Below are 5,145 nucleotides of genomic sequence, written 5' to 3'. Positions count from 1 at the left end.
AGGTAGAGGATGGTCATCTTCACCTGAGGAAGAGGAAGAGACAGTGACATCATCATTAGACACCAAGTGATAAGCTGAGTCACCTGTCAATCAAAGAGACATCTCTGTGTTCTGCTGCAGTTCTTCTGATGTTCACCAGACAAACTTCCACAATACCAGTCCTGTTATGATCAAAGACTTGCTTCTAGCCAGAGTGTGGGGAGACTTTCAGAATAAAAGTTCCATTAAGTAGTTAAGGATGAGAGAGAGATATGACTTGAGTTGTGTGTATACTGGCAGAATGTTTGTGTCATCAGTCACAAAAAGACACTACACACTGGTTTTATACTGAATACTGTACAATACAATAATATAGGCACTTAGAGACACTCAGGCTGTTTTTGAATGAAGTGAAACCAAAGACAAATAATTTGAAGTAGGGGGAGTTTAACGTGCTTATAGAGAAATAATGGAACTCACCAGAATATTTTGTAGCCTCACACAATGGTTTGTCTGTGCTGAGGCTGATGGTCACCCCATAGCTCCTATGGGGTGACCGTGTGGTAAACAGCAGAGTCAGAATTAGACAGGTACGTGAATCTGTGTTGATTCACACTCTTATAAACATTAAAGCTGTTCACAAAGTTCAGATCTGTGCTGCTGAATGATGTGTCAACTCTGACTGACTGGAGAAACTCATGATGGGATGCTTAGTCTGCAGCTGATGTCATCCTCATCAGGAGACAAACCGGTTTCACTCGCCAGTCAGCTGTTTCCTAAAATCAGCATCATCAGCTGCATGAACAATGTTTTAGCCTGCTGGGACAAACCGGTTTGACTGTTCACACTGACACGTTGCAACATGTCGGGACTGAGAGCGTGAAGCTGTTTCTGCCGCTGTCAGCTTCAGGGTTCATTTACTCAAACTGCAGTAGTAAATCTGCACTCACAGCTTTTAGTCTGATCCCAGTTCAAACGTAACAAGGAAAGAACAGAAGATAAAGAGCTGCTGTTCAGTTCAGGCTTTGTGCTGGAGCCAGACTGTTTCTGATGTACTGTTCACTGTCTACGTCACAAACCGACCGCTGTTACAGCAGCTGCCACAACCTCTCACAGTGAAACATCATGGCATCAGTGGGCTTCAGGTGTTTTCAGGAAACTGAGCTCATCATCATTATCAGGTGATGACATCAGCATTGACAGGTGGAACAGTCCTGCTGATGTCACTGTGTGTGTGTGTACCTGTGCTCATGTGAACCCCATCACAGGAAACTGGCTGCAGGTTTTCACCAGTCATGTCTCTGAAACACAAACACAAGATATTTTTGCAGAACTTATTAAGAGTTAAGTTCAAGTTGTTTGGTTACATCCAATCAGCTGTTTTTGTTTGTGTGCGGAGCTAAAGGCTTGTTCCATATAGTTTATCATTCATTTCTTATATTTAATTGTATGGTCCATACATTTAAAGGTTTATTCTACAGATTTAAAGGTGACCTGACCTGTCCAAAGAGGAGGCAGAGCTCGGACTGTCCCTCATGTAACAAGTTCGAGGCTTCGGGACAGGTGGAGGAGAAGGAGGTGAAGGACAGGACATCTGGAGGACAGGAGGAGATATTCATTGGATCAGTTAGCCAACATCATTGTCTCGTAGCAGCACCTAAACCACCCAACTGAAGGTGAAAAGGTGAAACCAGGTAAAGGAAGAAAACACGGCCAATCACAATTAAAAACAAACATATTGCTCTCCTGCTGTCTGTTCTGTACATTAACTCATAGGATCTTTATTTATGAATGTATTCATCACCTGTCAGGACAGAGGACGTCACTTTAAACAAGCAATTACTGATGTCAGCTGCAGTGACCAGTCAGAGCTTCTAACCAATTAGATCATATGACTGCAGAGGAAATGGTCAAATGTGCAATTTGCTCTATGTGTAAGCAGAATCAGACTGAACCTGATCAATCTTACTAGAAAACAGTAAATAAAAGTCAGTCGAAAAAAATCAAACAAGCGAAACTAAACCAAGCGAATGGGAATGTAACAACAAGAACATTAACAAGATCAGTCTGAAACTATGACCTATTGATTTCACAATCCAGGCACACGTGAGCAGACTCGAGGTTTAAGTTTTGATTTACAGTCCAGATGTTTGTTTTGAACAGCAGCGACAGAAAATCTGCTTTAACAACCAGAAACTGAAGAATTACACAGAGGAACACAAACTGTTCAAAAACTACCGAGTCACTGACGTACCTTGTGTTCTGCTCCTCAGTGTTAACACAAACACGGAGGTACCTGCTGGTTTTCTGTGTCCGTTCACCTGTCTAATGGTTTACCTGTCCCTGTGTCAGTCAAAATCAGCATGTCTGTGTCTGACAACCACTGTGTCTCAGTCAGTTTCTTTTTTCACATGTTGACCTGCTTCCTGCTTCAGATCAGCCTGTCACTCATAAACACTTCACCGTTAAATCTTCTACTGAGTTTGTTGTTGCCTGTCTATGTGAGTGCTTTCACAAAGCCTAAATAGCAGACGAACCCGGGGTTTTCCAGTCATCCTGGATGAATTTAGCTGTAATTTGGTTTTGCAAAAGCAGTGGCACATAAGTTAGCATAGAGATTTATTCTGTGCAGCAAGCCTGCTCCAGACCAGGCTAACAGCCAGACTTGATTAATCCTGGTGTTTTATCTCTTCTGTCAGGGGTCACTCTGATCGGAAACCAATGCATTTTTACAGTTAATCTAATGTGATGGTCATTGGTACTGATTGTGTTAACGAAGATTGCTGCTTATATAGTTTGACATTTGAATTTTATTGCAGCTGTTGAGGTGATTAGGGACAGAAGATACAGCTGCAAAGGTGTCTTCACTGAAGTTAGTGATAGGGGAAACATACTGTATAAAGTCCTATATACAGTGTGTTTTTCTTTTTTCAGGTAACAAAGGCTGGATTCAGATCATGAACTCTGCAGGTGTGTTGCATTAACTGAACCAGTTCTCAGATGTTCAGCTGTTTTAACCCTGAATGTTTTACAGTGAATCTCACCAGTTCAACCTGTTGCAGGAATTAAGAGGTGTGTGCTTGTGAGTCATACTGATAAAGCTGTGTGTGTACAGCTGAACTTTAACATGTTAAAGTTGTTCTAAAATAAAAAATAAAAAATTATATACCGACTTCAGATGAACATTACTTAGTTTGGTTTATAGGCCGTGTTGGTTTGATTTTGCTGGAGTAACCGAGTGTGTAGTTGTACTTTTGACCATTAGGACAGAGTGCGATTCAGATCTCCTGCTCATCTCTCTGGATTCGGCTGCCACCTTCTGGTTGTCTCCCTCCATCTCTCTCTCTCTCTCTCTCTCTCTCATATTTATATATATATATAGCTTCTATTACCACGGGGTCCACTTGTGCCTTCACCTTATTTTATATATATATATATATATATATATATGAGAGTTTGGGGGTCACAGCCACTCTCCCAGTTTGGGGAATTAACCATTTTCACACATTTATGCTGTGGATTAGTGGCTGGAATTCATCTTCATGGTTTATTTCATGAGTAACATGATTTCAGTTAAAAACAGTGGTTAGAAAATATATATTTTAGGCAACTTACTGCATTCAGTTGGTCTACCACCGCCTGTCACGCTTGTTCTCGCTGTTTGTTTTTTTTAAACAGTGGCGGCGTTTCTATTTTTAGAGATTATGTGCTTTTTATGACTTTATAGCAAACTATTTTTTTTTAAATTCCATTATCAGTGATTGTTAATGAGCCTCCAAAGAGTCACATACTAGAAAAATAAATAGATGCACAGAAATGAAAAATTGAGGGTAAAATTTCCAGCAACATCTCAAACATCAGTCTATAACATCAATTAATGGCATGGTTTATTTCAGTGTTAGCTGATTTCACTGAAATCACTTATTTCTGTTGAAGTACAAACTGAACCTGCAGTCACGTAATATATCAGTCACAGCAGGCTGTTTCTGTTAATATAAAATATACTTTATCTTAATAGAAACTATTACACAGCTGTTTTTCAAATTCAAATGCTGGTGAGATTGGATTTTCTTTAAGAACACGTTTTTGGTACATTTTTCTTTCAAATCCTTCTTTGTTAATCATAACATATCCACTCTCACTCAAAAAACACAATGATTTGTTAATAAAATTTTTGAAATGGATTTGTATAAAGATGTGAATTTTTCATTTATTTGCATGCTAAGTGTAGTGTTAGCTTAAACCTCAGAAAATGTTGGCCATGCGTGTTTTGTTTAACTAAAAAGTTGCTTAAATTATTTAAATCTCATTTTACTGACTGTGGTAATTTAGAATGGATAACCTGAGCTGATTAACTCGTAGCACACCTAGAGATCCCGTCAACGAGAGTGACATATAGAACAAGGATTTTGGGTACTGATCTCAGCTCTTGGTCCTGAAGCTAACACCAGCCAGCAGCTGTCGGCAGACAACACAAACATTGCAAATGAATCAATTTCTGTCCTGCCTGTGCTCAAACTGAACACTAAAGTGCATGTTTGAATGAGGCTGAAGCATCCTCTACTGTATGTAGCAACATATAAATGTATGTAGTGTAGTATGATGAATAATGACTGTGAGCCTTCCAAAATGGTGCATATTCCTAAAATTCAGAATCAGAATCAGAATCAGCTTTATTGGCAAATTCAGCTTCATGTTCTCTACTCTGACATCCTGATGTAACGGGTAAAAAAAATTAAATGCTTGAGGTTGCACATGTTTTACTGCAGGTGTAACACATGCTATGAAATATTAAGTTTTATATTTAGTTATGATTTAAAAAAAATCTTAAAATTCCAAGGTCCAATACAGTTTCTATATGGAATGACTTGGCTATTGATTCTCAATATCAATCAAATGGTTGTGGTCTCTTTTTGAAATTATTTTTGAGGTGGTCTGATGAAACTAGTTTGTTACTAGGTTGGCTAATCGGCTTTCTAACTGATAAGATATTTATTTACAAGCTATTTAATGATCTGCAGTTTATTGATCAGCAGTTTATAGATCTTTACTCCTGGTGTTTTTGTTTCTTGAAAAAGGTAAACGTACCCTTGCGGCGGCCTTACGCGTCACAGAAATTGACAGAATCAGCCAATCAGAAACGACGCCCTGCCTCGGTTTCTGTGA

The 5,145-nt window shown here is 39.1% G+C and overlaps 1 long non-coding RNA gene across 1 annotated transcript; it reads right to left on the bottom strand.

Annotated features, from left to right (window-relative positions):
* LOC109955062 (uncharacterized) lies at positions 1-2,522 on the bottom strand. The gene is made up of 4 exons (XR_002274215.1): positions 2,234-2,522; positions 1,479-1,573; positions 1,222-1,280; positions 1-23 (listed from the first exon to the last, which is right to left on the bottom strand). It is a non-coding gene; the product is annotated as an uncharacterized LOC109955062 (long non-coding RNA).
* Between the last annotated feature and the right edge of the window lie 2,623 nt (positions 2,523-5,145).

This window comes from Monopterus albus, unplaced genomic scaffold (genome assembly GCF_001952655.1).
Source record: "Monopterus albus unplaced genomic scaffold, M_albus_1.0 scaffold13.1, whole genome shotgun sequence".
NCBI lineage: Eukaryota > Metazoa > Chordata > Actinopteri > Synbranchiformes > Synbranchidae > Monopterus > Monopterus albus.
This window is presented reverse-complemented; position numbering and strand designations above follow the sequence as displayed.